The sequence below is a fragment of the Pseudorasbora parva genome, chromosome 21 (assembly GCF_024679245.1).
Source record: "Pseudorasbora parva isolate DD20220531a chromosome 21, ASM2467924v1, whole genome shotgun sequence".
Taxonomy (NCBI): Eukaryota; Metazoa; Chordata; class Actinopteri; order Cypriniformes; family Gobionidae; genus Pseudorasbora; species Pseudorasbora parva.
In genome coordinates, this window is record NC_090192.1 from 41,112,506 (window position 1) to 41,140,005 (window position 27,500).

The 27,500-nt window shown below is 44.0% G+C and overlaps 1 protein-coding gene and 1 long non-coding RNA gene across 3 annotated transcripts in view; both read left to right on the top strand.

Annotated features, from left to right (window-relative positions):
• The window catches only part of ctbp2l (C-terminal binding protein 2, like), a 57,660-nt gene that overhangs the window by 1,602 nt on the left and 28,558 nt on the right, over positions 1 to 27,500 (top strand). The window lies entirely within an intron of this gene.
• On the top strand, positions 13,402 to 17,208 carry LOC137056211 (uncharacterized). The gene is made up of 5 exons (XR_010900236.1): positions 13,402 to 13,449; positions 14,213 to 14,274; positions 14,367 to 14,488; positions 14,731 to 14,865; positions 16,354 to 17,208. It is a non-coding gene; the product is annotated as an uncharacterized lncRNA (long non-coding RNA).

A 27,500-nucleotide genomic window follows, 5' to 3' on the forward strand; every position in this document is an offset into this window, starting at 1 on the left:
TTATTGCTTACGTTTTGTTTTTTACTTATTCGTAAATTAATCAGTTCTTTAATCTTATCTGAATATGCCATTAAAAAGTCGCAAAAATTCATATGTAACATTCAGACTGGACTTTGGCAATTACTTTGTTTATTGAAACAAATAAACAAAGTATTTTGTTACAAAGTAAAGTACGTTATCTGCCGGTATGGTTCCTTTATGGGGCTTTTTTCTCCATTATTTATAGAAAAGCGCTTAAGCATTAACCCTCCTTAAGTGATATTCAGATGATTTAAGACACTTTAGTGATGTCTTTAAAACAGTGGTAACTGTGGTAGACATGCAGTGGTCAGTATCTATCAAAAGTGCTCCAAGGAAGGACCAGTGGAGAACCGGCCACAGGGTCATGGGCGGCCAAGGCTCATTGATGACCGTGGGGAGCGAAGGCTGGCCTGTGGGGTCCGATCAAACAGACGAGCTACTGGAGCTCAAACTGCTCCAGAAGTTAATGCTGGCTCTGATAGAAAGCTGTCAGAATACACAGAGCAGCTCAGATTGTTCTGATAGTTACCTAGGGAACTCATGGCCCCAGGATGCACTATGTGAAGAAGGCGAGCCGTGATGCTTCTGCTGGGAAACCTTGCACTTAAATGATCTGCTGCTAACATCTTGGTCCCAGGGGTCTAGTGGAGTCCATGCCTCGACGGGTCAGCAAAAGGGGGAACAACACAATATTAGGTCATAATGTTATGCCTGATCGGTGTATTAAAGGAATAGTTCACCCAAAAATGTAAATTCTGTCATTGTTTACTCACCCTCATGTTGCTTGGTTACAAACATTCTTCAAAATATCTTCTTTTGTGTTCAGCAGAAGAAAGAAACTCATACAGGTTTGGAACAACACGAGGGCGAGTAAATGATGACAGAATGTTCCTTTTTGGGTGAACTAGCCCTTTAAGAAATGACTGCTCATCTCCAGACGATATTAGATAGTTCAGTAAAAACTGAAGTCTTGTATTATAAACGTTGAATGCCGTCCAGATTGTGCTGTATTTGTTTCTGCAAGTGACATTACACGATGGTGCACGCTAAAAAATCTTGGGTTGTTTTAACCCAATGTTAGGTCAAATATGGACTAACCCAGTGATTGGGTTGTTATAACCCAATGTTGGGTCAAATATGGACTAACTCAGCAATTGGGTTGTTTTAACCCAGTGATTGGGTTGTTTTAACCCAATGTTGGGTCAAATATGGACTAACCCAGTGATTGGGTTGTTTTAACCCAATGTTGGGTCAAATATGGACTAACCCAGCAATTGGGTTGTTTTAACCCAGTGTTGGGTCAAATATGGACTAACCCAGTGATTGGGTTGTTTTAACCCAATGTTGGGTCAAATATGGACTAACTCAGCAATTGGGTTGTTTTAACCCAGTGATTGGGTTGTTTTAACCCAATGTTGGGTCAAATATGGACTAACCCAGTGATTGGGTTGTTTTAACCCAATGTTGGGTCAAATATGGACTAACCCAGCAATTGGGTTGTTTTAACCCAGCGTTGGGTCAAATATGGACTAACCCAGTGATTGGGTTGTTTTAACCCAATGTTGGGTCAAATATGGACTAACTCAGCAATTGGGTTGTTTTAACCCAGTGATTGGGTTGTTTTAACCCAATGTTGGGTCAAATATGGACTAACCCAGTGATTGGGTTGTTTTAACCCAATGTTGGGTCAAATATGGACTAACCCAGCAATTGGGTTGTTTTAACCCAGCGTTGGGTCAAATATGGACTAACCCAGTGATTGGGTTGTTTTAACCCAATGTTGGGTCAAATATGGACTAACCTAGCAATTGGGTTGTTTTAACCCAGCGATTGGGTTGTTTTAATCCTGCGGTTGGGTTAAATATTTGCTTAAGACAACCCAATCGCTGGGTTAAAACAACCCAATTGCTGAGTTAGTCCATATTTGACCCAACATTGGGTTGTTTTTTACCCAGAGTGTATACGACTGCTTTAAACATAATCCAGCTCTAATTGAACTCATATTAATGATGGACTCAAGGGTTTGCATTCATATAATCTTCCAAGGGCGTCTCAAAGGCAAACGACAAAAGCCTTTTATACCACCGTAAAGAAAGAGAGTCTCCGCTGGCATGTGAAGGAGAAAACTCTAATGCGAAAGCAGCGTTAAGTGAAATGGAAATATATCATCAGCTACGAGAAGAAGAAGAAGAAATGTATTAGATGATTTCATCCTTCAGGCTTTTGTGTGGCTGTCTCTTTATCCAGGACTTTAGATCAGTCTCAAGGTTAAAGCTGTGCTTTTGCAGGATGGGGTCGTGTGTGTGTTGTGATCGAGCGAACTGAAGCCTGACCTGAGATCAGCTCTGCATTCGTTTGTTAAGCAGACGCTTTTATCCAAAGTGAGTTACAACTGAGCAGTTTGTCATAAAAGCCACAGTATTCATAGAACACAATGGAGAGATTAAAGCTTAAAGGGTTAGTTCAGCCCCCTAATGTCGTTCCACACACCCGTAAGACCTCCACTCATCTTCACACACAGTTTAAGATATTTTATATTTAGTCCGAGAGCGTATGCAAGTGTATGCACACTATACTGTCCATGTCCAGAAAGGGAATAAAAACATCATCACAGTAGTCCATATGAGACATCAGTGGGTTAATTAGAGTCTCTTGAAGATTCATGATTTCATTTAAAGGGATAGTTCACTTTAAAATGTAAACTCTGACATCCTTTACTCGTCCTCAAGTTGTCTCAAACCTGTATGAGTTTCTTTCTTCAGCTGAACACAAGGAGAGATATTTTGAAGGATGTCAGTGACCAGACAGTTAACTGGAGCCATTGACTTCTGTAGTATGTTTTTTATTTCCTACTATGGAAGTCATGGGCTCCAGTTAACTGTTTTGCTACCAACATTCTTCTAAATATCTTCTTTTGTGTCCCACGGAAGAAAGAAATGCATAAGACTTAAGCGTGAGTATGATGATTTATGGGTGGACTGTTCCTTTAAGTATGAAGCTTATGAAGAGAATGTTTCTGGCCTTTATGTGTGTGTGTGTGTGTGTGTGTGTGTCTGTGTGTGTGTGTGTACTTGTGTACCAAATGTCCCCACAGTGTAATATAAACCTGAGATCACCAGCCAGGCCCAGCGGTCCCCACAATGTAAATTGATTCATAAACATACTAAATTATGTTTTTCTTGAAAATGTAAAAATGCAGAATGTTTCCTGTGATGGGTTGGTGCAGGGGCTGTGTGTGTGTGTGTGTGTGTGTGTGTGTGTGTGTGTGGGTGCGTGTGTGTGTGTGCGTGTGTGTGTATGTGTGTGTGTGTGTGTGTTTGTTTGTGTGTGTGTGTGGATTCCTCTTGTCCCGACAACTGAAGGTTTCTCAGTTTCTCGGCTATGATCTTCCTGCAAAAACTTGCAGAACAGCTGAAGTGGCATTTCAGAGTCCTGAAGGATTCGTGTCCGGACATACACACACACACACACACACACACACACACACACACACACACACGCACGCACGCACACTCTGAATGTGTTCACGATCCTCTCCGGGAATGATCAGGTGTTCACGAGGTCCGTCTCTCCAGCTTTATAAGCTCTTCATGATTGATTGTTTGTTTGTCGATTCCAGGGGATCTGATTGGCTCAGATCTCAGCTGACACACACACACACACACACACACACACGCACACACACACACACACACACACCATGCGGAGGCCGGACAGATGGCGACCCTTCGCTCCCCGTGTAGGAACATAAGAGCGCCTCGCTGCGATACGAGGACGTGGCCACTGAACCGTGTGTGTTGAAACACCTCCGTTAAAGGGATAGTTCAGCTATAAATGAGCCTGTGATGTTTATCTGCTGACCCCCAGGACATCATAGGTGTGTTTGTTTTATATATTACATAGATGCCTCATTCGACCGATCAGTGTAGACACAAATGAGGCTTATAAAAAAATCGGTCGTTAAAAATCCCAGGATGTCTTTCGGAAAAAGAGTAGGGGTGTAACCCCGGCATCCTGGCCAAATTTGCCCATTGGCCTCTGTCCATCATGGCCTCCTAATAATCCCCCTCTCCTGATTGGCTTCATCACTCGGTCTCCTCTCCACCAATCAGCTGGTGTGTGGTGAGCGTTCTGGCGCAATATGGCTGCCGTCGCATCATCCAGGTGGTGCTGCACATTGGTGGTGGCTGAGGAGATTCCCCGCTTCAATGTAAAGGGCTTTGAGTGCCTTGAAAAGCGCTATATAAATTGAACACATTATTATTATTATTATTATTATTATTATTATAATATATATACACCGTAAATCCTCTAATATAGGCCCGGGCCTTTATTTTACTCAAGCGTATCGCGGTCCAGGCCTTTATTGGAAGGAGGCAGGCCTCAATTTCTATTTGAGCAAATCAAACTACCAGTAGAATAAATAAAAATGAGATTTTGGGCCCTATTTTAACGATCTGAAGTAACTTTGTGGGCGGGTCTCGGCGCTGTTGCTATTTTCCCGGCGGGATAAATGGCTCTTGATCTAAAATGGGTTGGTCTGAAGTAGCTTCATTATTCATAGGTGTGGTTTGGGCGTAACGTGAATAAACCAATCAGAGCGGCATCCAACATTCCCTTTAAAAGCAGCTGCGCAAGCTCCATTATGGGCTGCTATTATTATGGCGTATTTACCAGGCGCACGCCAGGAGCGGTTCACAGCCGAGGAGACTGATGTTCTTGAAGAGCAGTGAAAGACAGAGAAGTTGTGTTGTGTGGGGATGGGAGAAACCCACCCACAATAGCGTCGGTAAAACAGGCGTCGGTTAAACAGTTTTTCAGTCGATTTTTCTTTTTCTTTTTTTTTGGTTCTTGATGGACAAACCAATTTGTCAGATGTCCTTATACACAGATATGTCTGGCCACTATTGGGCAAACAGGTCTGATCCTTAATTACTACAATAAGCCTGAATAATTTGTAAGCTAGATTTATGATTTCCGCACACCACAATGATTTCCGTCGTCTCATGTGTTAATATTTTTTTTAGTGTAACAATTTATGATTTGCAAAAATAACTGACTTTAGACTGGGTTTTTTTCTGGTCAGTGGCACAGTTTAATGGAACAGCAAAATAGCTCCAGGGATTGTTTGCGCCGGAACACGCCTCCTTTTTTGCGCTGAACCGCCCAGGGAGCGCAAGTTCATTCACTAGTTTAGCGACGTGCTTCTGTGGAGGGAAAAGCACAGTTTGTGTGGGTGCAAAATAGGAATGACACATGCGGCGGTGTACAAAGTCAATTGCGCTGAGTGCAAGATAGGGCCCTTTGCGTCTATTTTATCCTATAAAATACTAGGTTCATTTATTGAAAACGTACAGTTACCATAACATTATGGTCTGCATACAGAACATTAACAACAAATACCGGTAATTCAGGCTAAATTCCAGTGTGGAAATATGGTAACAAATACAAATACGTAGCAAACATAGGTTTCTAGTAAACACAGAAACTGGCGAACGGCGGTCTGTCGAATCAGCTCTGACCGCGACTCTGGAAGACTTGAGTTCAGCTTTTCTCTGTGAAAAGAACAAAGAACGGCACTGAAGTCATTCTGAAGAAGGGAAGATGTGTTCGGAGTTTAGCCGACTGGATACGGTGAATGTTTAATCTGTCAGCTCTGCTTCACCTTCGTTGCTCTGGTTGGTTGTAGCGCTATCCTATCGCGTGCAGAGGGAGTTTTGAGCTGTCATAATTCCTCTTTCAAAAATATATGTGCTCATTAATGTATATTTACTTCTTTCAAGTAATAAAGTATTCTCGTAAGTTTATAATATGCCATTGAAAATACATACGGGTGAGGGGTTCGAGTCCCGGTCGCCATGTTGCCTCTCCATCTTGAAAGTACAGTAGCCAAAGAGGGACATACCCGTAAATTCAAGTTCACAAAACCCGTAAGTTCTTTATAGTATGAATAAAACTCAGACGCACTTGGGTCACAAACCAGTTTTTTTACGCACTATCCAGTACAGACTGCAGAGGAGCGGGTCATGTGAGGGCCGGCGGCTGGACTCTGGGTCCTGATGGACTGAGAATGTTTTTGGAAACTGAAGACAATGAACCATCTGCACACGGCAGGGAAGCGCAGAGAGACGAGAGTGACTGCTGAGAGTCAGACCGCCATTGTTATTAAATGCCCGTTAGACGCAGAGAGACACACACACACCACATGCACAAACACCACACGCTCTCATGGACACGGACACACACACACACACCACACGCTCTCACAGACAGATAGACACACACACATACAGACACACTCTTTAACTTTCTCTGTCACACAGACACACACACTCTCTGTCACACACACACATGCACACGCGCACACTCTCTCTCACACACACCACATGCTCTCACAGACACACATGCACACACGCACTTTTTTTTAACTGTATTTGTGATGACGCAGCCAAATTGTGCTATTTTCATGATTTATCACGTTTTATGTGGTTCAGATACAATAATATTTTGAGTTTCTATTTATTAAACAAATTTCCTTCATTGTATCAACTCAAATTTTTAATTTCAGTAAACTCAAAAATTTAAGGACACCAGGTTACTTACTTTTTTAAGTTAAACCAACAAAAACATTTTACAGTATCGGATTGACGTGATCGTGATCTTTTCTGGAGGTTTTGAAGGAAATGATGATAGTAGCGTATAAATCCTCTCATGCAAAAGCAAAGAGTGTAAAGTTTTCAGAGAAGCATCATCTGTCTGCATGACGGCGCCTGACATTTGCAAAGGTCTGCAGGAAGATGTGTGTGTGACGGCTTTAAATTACAGTGTGGCAAATGACTCCTGACTCTTTAAATGTCACTTTTTTGCCCGTGTGAAAGCATCTCCTGTCGTATAAAAAGCGTCTCATTCTCCCACGCTGCAAAAAATACTTGTTTCTAGTCAAAATATCTAAAAATTCTTACATTAAGAAACATTTACTAGACAAGTACAAATTATTGTTTTGTTTTGGGGAAAAATAACTCAAAATGAAGAGAGTTTCTGCTTAAAATAAGATCAATAATCTGCCAATGGGGTGAGAAAAATAATCTTAATTCAAACAGAAAACAAGATTATTTTTCTCACCCCATTGGCAGATTATTTATCTTATTTTAAGCAGAAACTCTCTTCATTTTGAGTTATTTTCCCCCAAAACAAGACAATTACTTTTGCTTGTCTAGTAAATACTTCTCGTTTTAAGAATGTTTAGATGTTTGGACTAGAAACAAGACAAAAATACTGAGTAAGAAAAGCATTTTGTGCAGTGTGAGAGTCGTTTTTGGGCCGAAAGTCTGGAGATGTCTGAAAGCACAAACGCTGCTTTTGTTAAGTGTGTGACGATCCGAGCAGCTCCCCGATTCATCCAGAATTTATGACCCCCTCTCCACCACTCCTGATAATGCAGATTATTCCCATGAATGTGTGTTTATGATACAACAGATACACTCACAAAGAGCCTTAAAATAGCACCGGTCGCGTTAATGTGCGCGGGGAAAGAGCGGAATAAGAGCTGTGATTGTAGTCAGTCTGGAGTGATTTAGTGTTTTTTCTGTAACAGTTTTCCATAAAGCCTGTAATTTCTCTAAGATCTGAGTTGAGGCTTCACACTGACCTCTGCGAAATGATGTCGGCCTAAATTGCACATTATTTGTGCGTCTCTGGAGGAAAGGCTGTAAGTGTCTGAACAGGAATAAAGATGCTCATGAATAATGAACGGCCAGAGGTTTGGATGAGTCTTTATGCTGTTGTGAGTGAGTGTTATAGTACCACACTGCAAAAAAAGCTCTTCTTATTTAGTAATTTGGTCTTGTTTCTAGTCTAAATATCTAACAATTCTTAAATCAAGATGCATTTACTAGATCAGTAGAATGACATAAGATATTTTTCCTTGTTTTCTTAAAAATAACTCAAAATGAAGAGAGTTTTTGCTTAAAATAAGATAAATAATCTGCTAATAGGGTGAGAAAAATAATCTTGTTTTCTGTTTGAATTAAGATTATTTTTCTCACCCCATTGGCAGATTATTTATCTTATTTTAAGCAGAAACTCTCTTCATTTAGAGTTATTTTTCCTAAAACAAGACAATTACTTTTGCTTGTCTAGTAAATGTTTCTTAATGTAAGAATTTTGAGATATTTTGACTAGAAACAAGACAAAAATATTAGGTAAGGAAAGCATTTTTTTGCAGTGTGAACCTGTGACAGCTTTAGGAGTTATTACGTACTTTTGAGTGCTGTAGCGCCACCATCAGGCCGATTGGGACGTACTTTGGTGACATTTATATTTATGCATTTGGCAGACGCTTTTATCCAAACGGACTTACATTGCATTCAAGGTACACATTATACATTATTGTCATTTCTTGCTTTCCCTGGGAATCGAACCCATGACCTTGGCGTTGCTAGCGCCACACTCTACTGGTTGAGCTACAGGAAAGCCTCACTAGACGGTGTGAGTACAATCCCTCAAAGTTTCAAGTCTCTACGACTTACAGTTCGATCTGCCTGATCACTTATAGGTGAGAATGCTGATCTTTGGAAATGAACACTTACTGTAGTGCTGCACGCCTAAATATCTGGAGTCTGAACAAAAACATTTTCTTGTTCTTGGCAAAGAAAACCTGTCAAATTCTGAGCAGCTTCTCTGAAAACAAGCCTTATTGTGCAACCCCAGTAAATGTGTCCTGATTTAAGGATGTTGAGATACAGTATTTGCTGGAAAACCAGGCAAAAATGCTCCAGCGTTGAGTGACGAGGCTGATTTTGTGAATATCTCAGAGCTCTCGTGTCGGCGAGTCTTATTGTGCAGTGCAGGACCTTCTGTGATTGGAGTTCGTGTCAGACATGTGTAATGGGATATTAAATTACCCAGCGTCCTCCTCTCCACCTGGACCCAGGCCATCTGTCCCTGTGTTCTGAAGCCACACACACACACACACACACACACACACACACGTTTTGTTTCACTATATTAGTGAGGACATTCCAGGGATTGATCAGGTTGATGATATTTTCCCTCCTCTAACGCAACCCACACACACATACACAAAGACACACACACTGCCCCTGCCCCTAAGCCTATACCCAACACACACACACACACACACACACACACACACACACACACACACACACACACACACACACACACACACACACACACACACTGCCCCTAAACCTACCCATCACACACACACACACACACACACACACACACACTGCCCCTAAACCTACCCATCAAACACACACACACACACACACACACTGCCCCTAAACCTACCCATCACACACACACACACACACACACATGATTCGGATCGCGTGTCAAACTGCTGAAATCACGAGACATTGGCGATCCGAATCATGAATCGATTCACTGACTCATAACGGTTCGAATCATGAATCGATTCACTGACTCATAACGGTTCGAAGCTTGTTGTTATGAAATCGGCCATCACTATATAAGTCGTTATTTAGTGTTTTTGCGCACTAACTCTATTCTGGCCTCTTCATCAATGATTGTAGAGCCGCTGTAGTGAGATGGGCTTTGTAACGACGTCTTTAGTGCCTTTATGGGTCTTGAGAGTACATTTACGTGTGAAAGTGCACAGGTTGTGTGTCTAGAGCGGGCAGGTGAGCGTTTGGTGTCTCGTTTCTTTGATCAAATGTCTCATCTGAACCTCACTGCCTGTATTTTGTTCTCCACAACTTCTGTGCAACCCCAGATCCTGGCAGAAACCACAAAGACGGCCTGTGTGTGTGTGTGTGTGTGTGTGTGTGTGTGTGTGTGTGTGTGTGTGTGTGTGTGTGTGTGTGTGTCCGTCCTGCATCCATCCTTCCCAGAACAGATCGCAAGAAGGTTGTGGCTCTGGGCGAGTTTTTGTGATTTCTGCTCCTAACTCCAGTAAAGCAGTGTAATATTCCTCCAGTGTAGATCATCTGTTCTCTGTGTGAATATACAGTAAAGTGTGATTTATTCCTGTGATCAAAGCTGAATTTATCATCATTACTCCAGTCTTCAGTGTCACATGATCCTTCAGACATAATTAGGATAAAATTATGACATACTAAAACAAAATTATAATATATTTAACAGAAATTATGACATAAGTCGAAATTCTTGAATACCAAGTACAAAATTATCACTTAAAAAGTAAAAACTGACATACTAAATTGAAATTATGACGAGTCAATCATGACAAATCGGAATAATGATAAAAATGTAAATTATTATGTCAATTCTGTCACAAGTAAGGGATAATGTCCACCAGCCGGTTGTTATCTCAGAATAAACCCCTCCAGAGTGATCAGGACCCCGAGGCGAAGCGGAGCGTCACTCTGAAGGGGTTTATTCTGAGATAACAACCGGCTGGGTGGACATTATCCCGCTTATTACACGCCTACTAGTCTCAAATAAATTACACACTAAATATTGTCTTGAGATTAAATATTTTATTAGCTCTTACGCAAAGCTTCCGCGAAGGAAAACAGCTCCAACCTGCTTTAAGCCTTTATCTATCGCTGCTAAATGTTGAAAATGAATGCTGAAAGGGTTAGTTCAGCCAAAAATGAACCCAAGCCTATGATTTACTCACCCTCAGGTCATTATAGGTGTTTATGACATTCTTCTGTCAGACAAATACAATCAGAGTTATATTTAAAAAGTCCAGGCTAACGTTAATCCCAGCAGTAGTTGGAGCTGTTTCTGAAGTCCATTAAATGCAGCTGTCCGTCAAATAACGTGCTCCACACGACTCCGATGGGTTAATAGAGCCGTCTGATTCCAATCGATGCGTTTGTGTCAGAAAAATATCCATATTTAAAACGTTATAAAGGAAACCCGCCTTGAAGTCTTCCATTGTAACCCACGGCTGTTTAAGACACAAGATGGCGCCAGCGTTAAGCACAGAAGTAGAACCGGTCAAGATAACTCGCAGTACCCGGATGAGCGGTGTGTGTTATCTGGGAATAACACACCGCTGGAATGTGCGATTGACCAATCAGAATCAAGTATTTCACAGAGCCGTGTAATAATTCAAAATAATGAAGATAAAAGTCCATTTTTACATGAATATGAAGTTCATGCATAATTTGAAATATAACGCTTTGTTACATTGTAATATATCAGGTCTAGTTTGATCATTTGCATGTTTATCTTTTCATAAATGATTGTAACCAAAGTTAAAATGCATTATAATAATTGCAGGTTCCATCTAATTATATTACATTAATGCATTATATTTAATAAAGTATAATATATTATAACAGTGGTTACAATTATTCATACAATGTGTAAATTATGCACGATGTCTCCTGCGTTTGGAGACGCACTGCCGTTTTTCAGTGATGATCTCAGAAGCTTGCAACAGATCGGCCAATCAGGTGAGAGCTGTTCTGTGTAGAGTGGCTGTGATTGGAGCGCTCTCAGAAACTCTTCACAGTTAACTGTGGCCTGCCGAAGCGCGTCCTGTGCGCTGAGATTGTCTTTGCTCTCTAATCAACTGCTGGGAAATTCAAGTTCAAGTTCAAGTTCATTTATTTATATAGCACATTTAAACAGCCGCAAGACAGACCAAAGTGCTTCACAGAGCAAGCATATAAAAATAAAAGCAGCAAAACATACATAAGAACATAGAGAACAACTAAGCTAAGATTAAGAATAGAATCAAGAAGCAAATGTAAAATAATAAGAACAGTTTGATTTGTTTGTTGCTCGCTGAAGTCGGCTCATGAAAAATGGATAAATGTCCCGGTGTGTCGAGCCTCCTGTAACCATAAAGACCAATAAATGAGCGTCTGGAGAGCCAATGAGACGCCGTCAGCTGTGATTGCTCTGCAAAAAATGCTTTTCTTACTCAGTATTTTTGTCTTGAAAAATAATTATAGAGATAAAGAAAAATAATCTTGTTTTCTGTTTGAATTAAGATTATTTTTCTCACCCCATTGGCAGATTATTGATCTTATTTTAAGCAAAAACTCTCTTCATTTTGAGTTATTTTTCCCAAAACAAGACAATTACTTTTGCTTGTCTAGTAAATAAAAAAACTTTTGTAAATAAAACAAATTTTGTTTAAAAAAAAAAAAAAAAAAAAAAAATGTGTATTGTGCTAATTAATTGAGATTTCTTACAGCTCTTACAGGTTTTTGGCCTTGTCTGTTCCGTTGCTTCTATTACTCTCCCCTTTTTTGTAAGTCGCTTTGGATAAAAGCGTCTGCTAAATGATTAAATGTAAATGTAAATGTAAATGTAAATGTAAATGTAAATACTTCTTGTTTTAAGAATTTTTAGATGTTTGGACTAGAAACAAGAGAAAAATACTACACTAAAAAAACAACCCAATGTGTGGTCAAATATGGACTAACCCAGCAATTGGGTTGTTTTTAATCCAATCACTGGGTTAAAACAATCCAATCGCTGGGTTAAAACAATCCAATCACTGGGTTAAAACAACTCAATCACTGGGTTAAAACAATCCAATCGCTGGGTTAAAACAATCCAATCGCTGGGTTAAAACAATCCAATCGCTGGGTTAAAACAATCCAATCGCTGGGTTAAAACAATCCAATCGCTGGGTTAAAACAATCCAATCGCTGGGTTAAAACAACCCAAATCGCTGGGTTAAAACAATCCAATCGCTGGTTAAAACAATCCAATCGCTGGGTTAAAACAATCCAATCACTGGGTTAAAACAATCCAATCGCTGGGTTAAAACAATCCAATCACTGGGTTAAAACAATCCAATCGCTGGGTTAAAACAACCCAATCGCTGGGTTAAAACAACCCAATCGCTGGGTTAAAACAATCCAATCGCTGGGTTAAAACAATCCAATCGCTGGGTTAAAACAATCCAATCGCTGGGTTAAAACAATCCAATCGCTGGGTTAAAACAACCCAATCGCTGGGTTAAAACAATCCAATCGCTGGGTTAAAACAATCCAATCGCTGGGTTAAAACAACCCAATCGCTGGGTTAAAACAACCCAATCGCTGGGTTAAAACAATCCAATCGCTGGGTTAAAACAACCCAGTTGCTGGGTTAGTCCATATTTGACCCAACATTGGGTTAAAACAACCTAACATTTTTTAGAGTGTAGGTTTTTGTATAGGTCACATGTTGCTTTGTTCTCTGTTTCCCGCCACTTGTCTTTAGAATTCTTTACACAGTAAAAAACGTTGGGTTATTTTTTTAACCCAACCGTTGGGTTACACATGTTGGGTCAATATGTTGGGTTATTTTGCAAAACGTTGGGTTATTTTAACATCGTTGGGTTATTTTTAGTAATAACCCGGCCGTTGGGTTAAATATGGTTTCCCCAGTGACGGTTCAAATTTTAACGGCAAACGAGTTACCTCCAACAGAAGACGCTGCTGCAGCCTGATTATGAAATGAAAGGTAAGACATGTCATTTTTTTAGGAATACAACTCTTATAACATTATGTGTTGTGTACTGAAACGTTGAATATAGTCGAAAACTGAATTTTATTTTAAAAAATCCCGTTAATGCTCTCTGGAAAAATAAACCATAGCTATCCCAGTTAGCTCGCTAGCAGTAATAAAGTAAAAACATTATTCTAGTGTACCTATTTAGAAACTTAATACGGCGATAAAGAAAGTAAGTAACTTATGCCTGGTCTGAAATCACTATCTAAAGCCGCGCGGAGCATTATCAGCTCGGCCCGTGCAGCGCGAGCTCAGACCCGCTCAGACCCGGTCACACGACACCACAGCAGCGAGATCCAGGGAGAAGCGTTTGAATTCGCCGAATATCCAACAGTATAACTTACTACTCTAAATATCTGTTGTGAGATGAATGAGTGCAGATATTCACAACAGCATTGACGCAGAAAACTGAAATATTGTGCTAACGTTGTAACGTTAGTTCACGACAGTTAGAATGTTTTCCAACCCACAAATTACCTAGTTTTACCGTAGTAAGTTAACACAAACTGCAACTATGATAATTTGGCAGAAATGTGGTAGGCCTATATTCATAATGAATGTTGTCATATGAATATATATTATGCATGTTACTATTAAACGTATTACAGGAGTAGCTAAATCATACAACTAAAGTACGTTTTCTTATGAAGCTATGACAGTTTTTGCCTTTATTTTAAATATGTTGTACTAAATGTGTTATATACCTGTGTTGTAGACCAATGGATTCATTTGTGAAGCAAAGACTAGAACAGTTGAACCTCTGCCATTTAATTAAAGGTGAGTACGATATTGAAACAAGTTGCACACAATTATTTTTTAAAGACTTATATACTTTTCTGGTTATTTTCCCCTGCTTCATTCTAATGCAGAGGGAGGATTGGATCTCAGTGGTTCTTGACTCTAGTCCTGGAGTATCACCAATAGTACACAAGTTCGATGTCTTCCTTATCTGACGCACATTTCCGGGTTTGGAGTCTCTACTAACAAGCTGGTAAGTTGAATAACATTAGATAGGCCAATGTGCAGTGCAGGGGCTACTACAGAACCAGGTTATTTGGGAAACAACCAGTTTATTATTATTATTTTCAGCTGTCTTCTCTCATTTTCATACAGTATGTTTTAATTTCAATAAGTTGTTTTGGTTGTGTCTAAGTGCATATGAAATCAGGTCCACACATTTGGTATAGGTGAAAACTGTTTTTTTCTCTTTTTCTGTTAACTTGTCTTTCAAAGATGATCATGGAGAAATTGCCTTTAAAACCTTTCCTGCCATCCTGCCATCATCGCCATACCTCACAAATGGACAACATGGTGTGTCCAACATATGCTGAAATGAAGAGAAGCTTAATTACATTCACCAATCAGCCTGTAAGTAAAAGCAACACTATCAAATTAGCTTTGATAAAGTGCATCCATTTATTATTTCCTTTAGTGATTTTGCTTGTTAATAGATTATCCAATAGTTCACCCAAAAAATATCCCATTATGTACTCACCCTCAAGTCATCCTAGGTGTATATGACATTCTTCTTTCAGGCGAACACAATCAGTTATTAATAAATGTCCTGACTAATCCAAGCATTATAATGGTCAAAATTTGAAGCCCAAAAAAGTGCATCCATCCATTATGAAAGTAATCCATAAGGCTCCATGAGGTTAATAAGGGCCTTCTGAGGTGAATCGATGGGTTTTTGTAGAAAAAATATCCATATTTAAAACTTTATAGACTAAAATAAAAATTTTCGACAGACAGCCTTCCTTATTCAACTTACAAAGAAAGTGTAACGCCTCTCGCAATTCAAAACGCTTACGCTACGTTCAACTTAATCGTCTCGGTATTTACGCTTTTTTACGCTACGTCCGACGTTATTCTCACAGCAGTTACGCTTTTTTCAGAAGTTGAATACTTAAGGCGGTCCACTGGAAGCTAGATATTTTACTTTATAACGTGGTAAATATGGATATTTTCCTTACACAATCCCATCAATTCACTTCAATGGGTTCTTATTAATCTCCGGAGCCGTGTGAAGCACTTTTATAATGGATGGATGCATTTTTGCACTTTAAATTATGGGCTTCCATTATAAAGCTTTGAAGAGCCAGGATATTTATTAATATAACTCAGATTGTATTTGTCTGAAAGAAGAATGTCATACACACCTAGGTTGGCTTGAGGGTGAGTAAATCACGGAGTCATTTTCTTTTTTGGGTAAACTATCTCATGAATTACCCTCGTGTTGTTGTAAGACTTTCGTTGTTCTTTAAAACACAAATGTTAAAGAAATCTGCGAGGTTTCTGTCCCTCCATTGACTACCTACGCAACTACCACTTTAAGACCCAGGACAGACAGTATTAAAGTAATCCATGGGATTCAAGTGGTCTAACCTCAGTTTTATGAAGCGACACGAGTGCTTTTTGCAACAACAACACAAAAAAAAACACAACAACATTTGCTCTCTTTTCAACACAACACGCATGCGTCAAGGGGCTCTCGTGAACATGTGTTGAGATTAATGTTTTGTAAATAAAGTGGTAAATTATGGTTAAGGGATAGAATATACGCTTGTCACTTCATAAAACTGAGGTTGAATTACTGGAGTCACATAGATTACATTAATATCTTTACTGCCTTTCTAGGCCTTTCTGTGTTCAGAAGATGAACCAAAGTCTTACGGGTTTGAAACAGCATGAGGATTAGTATGTTGATTGGTGAAAAATGAACAGCAGATGTAATGACTAATTAGTGACAATTTGTTTAATTCAGTACAACACTGCTTCATTGTAACTTTTACGTAATTTAACACTGCTGATGTTGTCACAGTGCAAGCAAACTGAACTTTTTTAAATTCTTTTAAGGTTGGAACTAACATGGTGCATTAGCTGAACAGTGAGACAAGCCAGGATCCACATGACGATGCTTGGGGACAAAGAGACCTCGCTGAATTTTTTCATTTTCATTGTGGAGGCAGTTGAACAGAAGACCTTATTTCAAGCACTGGCTGTATGTTTCAGATTTTTTATTTATTTATGACATGAACTATCCAAAGACCTCTGCCCCATTTGGGAGATTTTGTAGCATGCAAACTTGAATATATATTTTGCTGCCTCATTAAAAACTTTGATTATCATAATTTGTATTTGTTTTGCTACTTAAGATATGTTAACAACACATAAAAGCATACAGTGTACAATGTAGATTTTTTAATAAAGTTGTTTATTTCTGGAAGAATTTAATATTATGAATTTGTGTATTCTGTCCATATTTGTATAGGTTTTTAATTTAATATTTGTTGTGTTCATTTTTAATTTTTGTTTTGTATGTACACCTTTTATGTATGTTTACCTTATGTACATTTTTGTGTATTATGTGTGCTGTGTATTTTGAATTTAATATTTACACATTTATGTATATTTACAATAAATATTTACTCCCCAATATTTAGTTTGACATTTAAAATATATATTTTAAAGCACATGTATTGTTTTATACAAATAAAAAAATCTGTATTTGAAAACAATGGGTATTTTATTTATTAAAATAATGGCTTGAATAAAAATAAAAATTTAACTCAACTGTTGGGTTACTTTTAACCCAACTGTTTTGTAACCCAATGCATTGGGTTAAAATAACCCAACGTTGGGAAGGTGCTATACCAACCCACAGTTGGGTTACGTGTTGGGTTATTTTTAACCCAACGTTTTTAAGTGAGTAGTAAGAGTGCAGTGTGTGTATTTAAGTTCCTCATGTTCAGTCACTCTTTGTCCGGTCTCGCGTTATATCGAAGTGTTCGATGTTCTGTCTGAAGTCTGTTCTGAATAAAGCCCATTGTGTTTGGCAGTCTTGGATCTTCTCTTCTCTGCCGCATCTGACATTTGCAACAATTTGACCCAACGTTGGGTTAAAACAACCCAGCATTTTTTAGAGTGTAAGTAAGAAAGGCATTTTTTGCAGTGTGAGCGCGGTCTCTCGGCCGTCTGTCAGTGGATCTGACTGTAATTAACCTGTTCTGACCCGACGGAGAGTCTCTGAAGTGTTCATTAACCTGCGCTGATGATCCGCTCGTGCTGATGAAGCTCGACTTCAGCACGCTTTGGCGTTTTAACCTGTGAATCTGACAGGGTTTGTCCATCCGGCATGTGTCTGTTTCTATCTGGGACTTCCTGTGATGCTGAGCTGTTGAAGCAGATGTTAGGGCCCTATGAAATTAATTAATTTATATTTTCCATGTTAATATAGCTGGATTCCTTTTTTTTCCCTTTTAACACTGCAAAAAATGCTTTTCTTACTTAGTATTTTTGTCTTGTTTCAAGTCTAAATATCTAAAAATTCTTACATTAAGAAGCATTTACTAGACAAGTACAAATGATTGTCTTGTTTTAGGGGAAGAATAACTCAAAATGAAGAGAGTTTTTGCTTAAAATAAGATAAATAATCTGCCAATGGGGTGAGAAAAATAATCTTAATTCAAACAGAAAACAAGATAATATGTAGTTTTCATTTGTTAATGTTTTTTAATTTTCCTCCTAATGTAATTTCTAATGTTCTGCCCTTTTCTGGTACGTTTTTCCATACTTACAATATACAAGCAGGCCATTTGTATTCCTCCATACCAATAAATGTACATAGTTACCATTTACAAACCTAGACCAGTGAGCATATCAATGTTTTTGAATGACTTATTTCTTTCTGATGTTCTGACCAGTTGTCAAGTTATGAAAGACATCATCCATGTGTAATACAATTGTACTTTATTCTTTAGATAAATGGACATTTTATTTGACATATATGAAGATCCAGTAGCTTATACATACACATATCTCCCACATGTAAATTAACTGTATCAACTATAATACTGATCTGCCCACGTTGACACTATATGATTAAAATAAGCTGATAACATCACCGTTTTCTCAGGAATGACTGCAGCGGAATCAAATTGTGTTGCAGTATTGTCCTGTTAACACCGTGAAGCTGCTTTGGATCAATCGGCATTATAAAAGCGCTAAATAAAGCTGACTTGACATGTCCCAGTCTTGCTATTGCTCGAGTCTTTCGAACTTCGTCTGTAGTAAAATGCAGAAATTACGACCAGGATCCCTTCTGATATTTTTTTAATCCACTCTCCATGTAATCCCTTATCCTCCGGAAAACGGTGAAAGGTTTGTCCTCTGTAGGATTTTTTCCCGAGTGACGAAGTGCAGTGACACAGAATGCGGCTACTGATTAGTACTGTATCGGAGTCCAGCTTCCGGGTTTGTGTGCCCCACAACGGCGTTAGAGTTTTCAAAATGGCCGCCAGGTGAATAAGGTGAATTGAGAGTTGCTAGAAGACACTCGCGGCAGATTAGATTTTCTGCCGCTAGGGTGCGTCTAGATTTCTAGGCTAACAAATCACCAGAGTTCTACAAATATACTAATCCCGTGCGAATAGGGCTTAAAGGAAGTGTATGTAAGATTGTGGCCAAAACTGGTACTGCAGGCGTATGCCCCTCCTCCTCCCCCTGACTCGAGGTTGCCAGATTGGCTGCAGGATCAGCAGAACGTTTGTAGATCTGCAGCTGTGGTAACTAGAGTAGATCTGGCAACCCAAAACACTACTGGCTTTGTGATTGGTCGATTAGGTGGAGGGCGGAGCTTCAGGCCAAAACACAACATGACTTCATCAACATCAGTTGAGGGCTTCAACAATAACTTTGTAATGACAATATTCTGGCCGGACTACTGTTGTCAGTGATATAAATATTTGAAATTAACATGATTTCTTAATGTCTAGAGACATATCAGGGCCATTTTATGATTAACTGAAACACATTTCTTACATATTGTTCCTTTAAGACGCTTCCCTTCTTCACACCACTTGAGCGTCTGAATGGTTCGGGTCATTTGGACTCTCTGAAGTGTGGCGTTCTTCATGGGTATGGTCAGCTTAAAGTTTTATGAACACATATCAGCGTGTTTAAATATGTATTTATACACACATCAGCTCTGAGTGACTCTGACAGGACGTCTGTCACGCTGCTCTCATGCTGAGATTTCCATCAGGAGTTTTTCTCAGCCACGGCGTGTCGAGAGCGACTGATGTGGGTGTTTTTTCTGCTAATTGAATTTCTAATTGAAACCGAAACAGCTGCTCAGTTCTTATGAGCTTTGAATATAATTTATTATACAGCATCATCTCCCCTTCAGATCATCTGATATCAATAACAAATGTGATTTCCTCTGTTAACAAACACCCAGAGCATCATGTTCAAACACTGACGGTTTCAAAGTGGATGGGAGTGCTAGTTTAGAGAAAGCCAGCATGGATGGATGAAAAGCTGGAGGGATGAAAAGATGGATAGATGGATTTCTCTGGTCTGTGTCTGAGGCGTTCTGTTCGGTCTGTGTCTGAGGCGTTCTGGTCGGCCTGTGTCTGAGGCGTTCTGGTCGGTCTGTGTCTGAGGCGTTCTGGTCGGTCTGTGTCTGAGGCGTTCTGGTCCGTCTGTGTCTGAGGCGTTCTGGTCGGTCTGTCTCTGAGGCGTTCTGGTCGGTCTGTGTCTGAGTCGGTCTGTGTCTGAGTCGGTCTGTTCGGTCTGTGTCTGAGGCGTTCTGGTCGGTCTGTGTCTGAGGCGTTCTGCTCGGTCTGTGTCTGAGGCGTTCTGGTCGGTCTGTGTCTGAGGCGTTCTGGTCGGTCTGTGTCTGAGGCGTTCTGGTCGGTCTGTGTCTGAGGCGTTCTGGTCGGTCTGTGTCTGAGGCGTTCTGGTTGGTCTGTGTCTGAGGCGTTCTGGTCGGTCTGTGTCTGAGGCGTTCTGGTCGGTCTGTGTCTGAGGCGTTCTGGTCGGCCTGTGTCTGAGGCGTTCTGGTCGGTCTGTGTCTGAGTCGGTCTGTTCGGTCTGTGTCTGAGGCGTTCTGGTCGGTCTGTGTCTGAGGCGTTCTGCTCGGTCTGTGTCTGAGGCGTTCTGGTCGGTCTGTGTCTGAGGCGTTCTGGTCCGTCTGTGTCTGAGGCGTTCTGGTCGGTCTGTGTCTGAGGCGTTCTGGTCGGTCTGTGTCTGAGGCGTTCTGGTTGGTCTGTGTCTGAGGCGTTCTGGTCGGTCTGTGTCTGAGGCGTTCTGGTCGGTCTGTGTCTGAGGCGTTCTGGTCGGCCTGTGTCTGAGGCGTTCTGGTCGGTCTGTGTCTGAGTCGGTCTGTTCGGTCTGTGTCTGAGGCGTTCTGGTCGGTCTGTGTCTGAGGCGTTCTGGTCGGTCTGTGTCTGAGGCGTTCTGGTCCGTCTGTGTCTGAGGCGTTCTGGTCGGTCTGTCTCTGAGGCGTTCTGGTCGGTCTGTGTCTGAGTCGGTCTGTGTCTGAGTCGGTCTGTTCGGTCTGTGTCTGAGGCGTTCTGGTCGGTCTGTGTCTGAGGCGTTCTGGTCCGTCTGTGTCTGAGGCGTTCTGGTCGGTCTGTCTCTGAGGCGTTCTGGTCGGTCTGTGTCTGAGTCGGTCTGTGTCCGAGTCGGTCTGTGTCTGAGTCGGTCTGTTCGGCCTGTGTCTGAGGCGTTCTGGTCGGTCTGTGTCTGAGGCGTTCTGGTCGGTCTGTGTCTGAGGCGTTCTGGTCGGTCTGTGTCTGAGGCGTTCTGGTCGGTCTGTGTCTGAGGCGTTCTGTTCGGTCTGTGTCTGAGGCGTTCTGGTCGGTCTGTGTCTGAGGCGTTCTGGTCGGTCTGTGTCTGAGGCGTTCTGGTCGGTCTGTGTCTGAGGCGTTCTGCTCGGTCTGTGTCTGAGTCGGTCTGGTCGGTCTGTGTCTGAGGCGTTCTGGTCGGTCTGTGTCTGAGGCGTTCTGGTCGGCCTGTGTCTGAGGCGTTCTGTTCGGTCTGTGTCTGAGGCGTTCTGGTCGGCCTGTGTCTGAGGCGTTCTGGTCGGTCTGTGTCTGAGGCGTTCTGTTCGGTCTGTGTCTGAGGCGTTCTGGTCGGCCTGTGTCTGAGGCGTTCTGGTCGGTCTGTGTCTGAGGTGTTCTGGTCGGTCTGTGTCTGAGGCGTTCTGGTCGGTCTGTGTCTGAGGCGTTCTGTTCGGTCTGTCTCTGAGGCGTTCTGGTCAGTCTGTGTCTGAGGCGTTCTGTTCGGTCTGTGTCTGAGGCGTTCTGGTCGGTCTGTGTCTGAGGCGTTCTGGTCGGCCTGTGTCTGAGGCGTTCTGGTCGGTCTGTGTCTGAGGCGTTCTGGTCGGTCTGTGTCTGAGGCGTTCTGGTCGGTCTGTGTCTGAGGCGTTCTGTTCGGTCTGTGTCTGAGGCGTTCTGGTCGGTCTGTGTCTGAGGCGTTCTGTTCGGTCTGTCTCTGAGGCGTTCTGGTCGGCCTGTGTCTGAGGCGTTCTGGTCGGTCTGTGTCTGAGGCGTTCTGTTCGGTCTGTCTCTGAGGCGTTCTGGTCAGTCTGTGTCTGAGGCGTTCTGGTCGGTCTGTGTCTGAGGCGTTCTGGTCGGTCTGTGTCTGAGGCGTTCTGGTCGGTCTGTGTCTGAGGCGTTCTGTTCGGTCTGTCTCTGAGGCGTTCTGGTCGGTCTGTGTCTGAGGCGTTCTGTTCGGTCTGTGTCTGAGGCGTTCTGGTCGGTCTGTGTCTGAGGCGTTCTGGTCGGTCTGTGTCTGAGGTGTTCTGGTCGGCCTGTGTCTGAGGCGTTCTGGTCGGTCTGTGTCTGAGGCGTTCTGGTCGGCCTGTGTCTGAGGCGTTCTGGTCGGTCTGTGTCTGAGGCGTTCTGGTCGGTCTGTGTCTGAGGCGTTCTGGTCGGTCTGTGTCTGAGGCGTTCTGGTCGGTCTGTGTCTGAGGCGTTCTGTTCGGTCTGTCTCTGAGGCGTTCTGGTCGGTCTGTGTCTGAGGCGTTCTGGTCGGTCTGTGTCTGAGGTGTTCTGGTCGGTCTGTGTCTGAGGCGTTCTGCTCGGTCTGTGTCTGAGGCGTTCTGGTCGGTCTGTGTCTGAGGCGTTCTGGTCGGCCTGTGTCTGAGGCGTTCTGGTCGGTCTGTGTCTGAGGCGTTCTGCTCGGTCTGTGTCTGAGGCGTTCTGCTCGGTCTGTGTCTGAGGCGTTCTGGTCGGTCTGTCTCTGAGGCGTTCTGGTCGGCCTGTGTCTGAGGCGTTCTGGTCGGCCTGTGTCTGAGGCGTTCTGGTCGGTCTGTGTCTGAGGCGTTCTGGTCGGCCTGTGTCTGAGGCGTTCTGGTCGGTCTGTGTCTGAGGCGTTCTGGTCGGTCTGTGTCTGAGGCGTTCTGGTCGGTCTGTGTCTGAGGCGTTCTGTTCGGTCTGTCTCTGAGGCGTTCTGGTCGGTCTGTGTCTGAGGCGTTCTGGTCGGTCTGTGTCTGAGGTGTTCTGGTCGGTCTGTGTCTGAGGCGTTCTGCTCGGTCTGTGTCTGAGGCGTTCTGGTCGGTCTGTGTCTGAGGCGTTCTGGTCGGTCTGTGTCTGAGGCGTTCTGGTCGGTCTGTGTCTGAGGCGTTCTGGTCGGTCTGTGTCTGAGGCGTTCTGGTCGGTCTGTGTCTGAGGCATTCTGGTCGGTCTGTGTCTGAGGCGTTCTGTGTCTGAGGCGTTCTGTGTCTGAGGCGTTCTGTGTCTGAGGCGTTCTGTGTCTGAGGCGTTCTGTTCGGTCTGTGTCTGAGGCGTTCTGGTCGGCCTGTGTCTGAGGCGTTCTGGTCGGTCTGTGTCTGAGGCGTTCTGGTCGGTCTGTGTCTGAGGCGTTCTGGTCGGTCTGTCTCTGAGGCGTTCTGGTCAGTCTGTGTCTGAGGCGTTCTGGTCGGTCTGTGTCTGAGGCGTTCTGGTCCGTCTGTGTCTGAGGCGTTCTGGTCGGTCTGTGTCTGAGGCGTTCTGCTCGGTCTGTGTCTGAGGCGTTCTGGTCGGTCTGTGTCTGAGGCGTTCTGGTCGGCCTGTGTCTGAGGCGTTCTGGTCGGTCTGTGTCTGAGGCGTTCTGGTCGGTCTGTGTCTGAGGCGTTCTGCTCGGTCTGTGTCTGAGGCGTTCTGCTCGGTCTGTGTCTGAGGCGTTCTGGTCGGCCTGTCTCTGAGGCGTTCTGGTCGGCCTGTGTCTGAGGCGTTCTGGTCGGTCTGTGTCTGAGGCGTTCTGGTCGGTCTGTGTCTGAGGCGTTCTGGTCGGTCTGTGTCTGAGGCGTTCTGGTCGGTCTGTGTCTGAGGCGTTCTGGTCGGTCTGTGTCTGAGGCGTTCTGGTCGGTCTGTGTCTGAGGCGTTCTGGTCGGCCTGTGTCTGAGGCGTTCTGGTCGGTCTGTGTCTGAGGCGTTCTGGTCGGCCTGTGTCTGAGGCGTTCTGGTCGGTCTGTGTCTGAGGCGTTCTGGTCGGCCTGTGTCTGAGGCGTTCTGGTCGGTCTGTGTCTGAGGCGTTCTGGTCGGTCTGTGTCTGAGGCGTTCTGGTCGGCCTGTGTCTGAGGCGTTCTGGTCGGTCTGTGTCTGAGGCGTTCTGGTCGGTCTGTGTCTGAGGCGTTCTGGTCGGTCTGTGTCTGAGGCGTTCTGGTCGGTCTGTGTCTGAGGCGTTCTGGTCGGTCTGTGTCTGAGGCGTTCTGGTCGGCCTGTCTCTGAGGCGTTCTGGTCGGCCTGTGTCTGAGGCGTTCTGGTCGGTCTGTGTCTGAGGCGTTCTGGTCGGTCTGTGTCTGAGGCGTTCTGCTCGGTCTGTGTCTGAGGCGTTCTGGTCGGTCTGTGTCTGAGGCGTTCTGGTCGGTCTGTGTCTGAGGCGTTCTGGTCGGTCTGTGTCTGAGGCGTTCTGGTCGGCCTGTGTCTGAGGCGTTCTGGTCGGCCTGTGTCTGAGGCGTTCTGGTCGGTCTGTGTCTGAGGTGTTCTGGTCGGTCTGTGTCTGAGGCGTTCTGCTCGGTCTGTGTCTGAGGCGTTCTGGTCGGTCTGTGTCTGAGGCGTTCTGGTCGGCCTGTGTCTGAGGCGTTCTGGTCGGTCTGTGTCTGAGGCGTTCTGGTCGGTCTGTGTCTGAGGCGTTCTGGTCGGTCTGTGTCTGAGGCGTTCTGGTCGGTCTGTGTCTGAGGCGTTCTGGTCGGTCTGTGTCTGAGGCATTCTGGTCGGTCTGTGTCTGAGGCGTTCTGTGTCTGAGGCGTTCTGTGTCTGAGGCGTTCTGTGTCTGAGGCGTTCTGTGTCTGAGGCGTTCTGTTCGGTCTGTGTCTGAGGCGTTCTGGTCGGCCTGTGTCTGAGGCGTTCTGGTCGGTCTGTGTCTGAGGCGTTCTGGTCGGTCTGTGTCTGAGGCGTTCTGGTCGGTCTGTCTCTGAGGCGTTCTGGTCAGTCTGTGTCTGAGGCGTTCTGGTCGGTCTGTGTCTGAGGCGTTCTGGTCCGTCTGTGTCTGAGGCGTTCTGGTCGGTCTGTGTCTGAGGCGTTCTGCTCGGTCTGTGTCTGAGGCGTTCTGGTCGGTCTGTGTCTGAGGCGTTCTGGTCGGCCTGTGTCTGAGGCGTTCTGGTCGGTCTGTGTCTGAGGCGTTCTGGTCGGTCTGTGTCTGAGGCGTTCTGCTCGGTCTGTGTCTGAGGCGTTCTGCTCGGTCTGTGTCTGAGGCGTTCTGGTCGGCCTGTCTCTGAGGCGTTCTGGTCGGCCTGTGTCTGAGGCGTTCTGGTCGGTCTGTGTCTGAGGCGTTCTGGTCGGTCTGTGTCTGAGGCGTTCTGGTCGGTCTGTGTCTGAGGCGTTCTGGTCGGTCTGTGTCTGAGGCGTTCTGGTCGGTCTGTGTCTGAGGCGTTCTGGTCGGTCTGTGTCTGAGGCGTTCTGGTCGGTCTGTGTCTGAGGCGTTCTGGTCGGTCTGTGTCTGAGGCGTTCTGGTCGGCCTGTGTCTGAGGCGTTCTGGTCGGTCTGTGTCTGAGGCGTTCTGGTCGGCCTGTGTCTGAGGCGTTCTGGTCGGTCTGTGTCTGAGGCGTTCTGGTCGGCCTGTGTCTGAGGCGTTCTGGTCGGTCTGTGTCTGAGGCGTTCTGGTCGGTCTGTGTCTGAGGCGTTCTGGTCGGCCTGTGTCTGAGGCGTTCTGGTCGGTCTGTGTCTGAGGCGTTCTGGTCGGTCTGTGTCTGAGGCGTTCTGGTCGGTCTGTGTCTGAGGCGTTCTGGTCGGTCTGTGTCTGAGGCGTTCTGGTCGGTCTGTGTCTGAGGCGTTCTGGTCGGCCTGTCTCTGAGGCGTTCTGGTCGGCCTGTGTCTGAGGCGTTCTGGTCGGTCTGTGTCTGAGGCGTTCTGGTCGGTCTGTGTCTGAGGCGTTCTGCTCGGTCTGTGTCTGAGGCGTTCTGGTCGGTCTGTGTCTGAGGCGTTCTGGTCGGTCTGTGTCTGAGGCGTTCTGGTCGGTCTGTGTCTGAGGCGTTCTGGTCGGCCTGTGTCTGAGGCGTTCTGGTCGGCCTGTGTCTGAGGCGTTCTGGTCGGTCTGTGTCTGATGTGTGTGCGTGTGTTTGTGTGTCCTGGATGTGTTTCTGAGGTCAGGTGAGGTCAGGGGTCAGTAATGAATGATATGCATCACATGACCGGCTCTGTGCTGCGTTTAAGGCCTGCACTGTTTCAGGCTAACTCTCTCTATTATTATCAGTGTGTGCATTAACTGGACTCAGCAGTTTCTCCTGCTGCAGTCTCATTACACTTACAGGCTGGAGAGACCGCGGGTAACAAAAAAAATTAATTGGAGGCGTCGCGATAGTTGGGCGGGGAGAATAAATCAGCTCGCGGGCGACAGTTTTATGACCGCAGGAGGGGCTCGCTTTAATAAGACAAGATAAAAATGTTGGGACTCTTGATTTTCCTGTCCAATTCAGTCCGTGTGTGATGTGTGATGTTAAAGGGTTAGTTCAGCCAGAAATGAAATGTCTGTCATTAACTCCTCTCCCTAATGTCGCTCCACACCCGTAAGACCTCCGCTCATCTTCACACACAGTTTAAGATATTTTATATTTAGTCCGAGAGCGTATGCAAGTGTATGCACACTATACTGTCCATGTCCAGAAAGGGAATAAAAACATCATCAAAGAATCTATATACTTTTTATACTCAGTATATTCACTGATTCATAACCGTTCAAATCTTTATTTGAGGATTGAACACAAACGCGGAAGAGAAGCCAATGCTGAATAAAGTCGTAGTTTTTGTTATTTTTGGACCCAAATGTATTTTAGATGCTTTTGGCTGAACTAACCCTTTAACTCTGCTCTCAGATCGGTTTATTTCATGTCTCGGTCGTTTTCTGCCTGTTTTCCGCTCATCCCTCCTCTCTGGCCTTGTAAATTTGGCCTGAAGAAGCTGCGCTCAGGGAGATATTTCAGCTGCGACAGGCCTATAAAAGCGTCGCTTGTGCTTCACTGGAGGGCAGTAAAGCGTGTTCAGGGCTCTCAATCTCTCAGGGTGAATATAAGAGTCAGTCTGACCGCAAAATGGCCGACCCTGAACCCTTGACCCCACAGAGGTCACGATCCAGTTCAAGTAGAGGCTGTTTGGAAGGTGTGTGTGTGTGTGTGTGTGTGTGTGTGTGTGTGTGTGTGTGTGTGTGTGTGTGTGTGTGTGTGTGTGTGTGTGTGTGTGTGTGTGTGTGTGTGAAATGGGCTCGTTTTATGACTGGACTGACATCCAAGTTTAAACATTTTAAACATGTAAATGACATAAAGATCTATCTATCTATCTATCTATCTATCTATCTATCTATCTATCTATCTATCTATCTATCTATCTATCTATCTATCTATCTATCTATCTATCTATCTATCTATCCATCCATCCATCCATCCATCCATCCATCCATCCATCCATCCATCCATCCATCCATCCATCCATCCATCCATCTATCTATCTATCTATCATCCATCCATCCTTCTATCAACCATCCATCCAAAACACACACACACACACACACACACACACACACACACACACACACACACACACACACACACACACACACACACACACACACACACACACACACACACACACATGTTGGTCTATGTGGTTTACAGGGACTCTCCATAGGCGTAATGGTTTTTATACTGTACAAACCGTATTTTCTATCCTCTTACACTGCCCCTACACACACACACACACACACACACACACACACACTGCCCCTAAACCTACCCATCACACACAC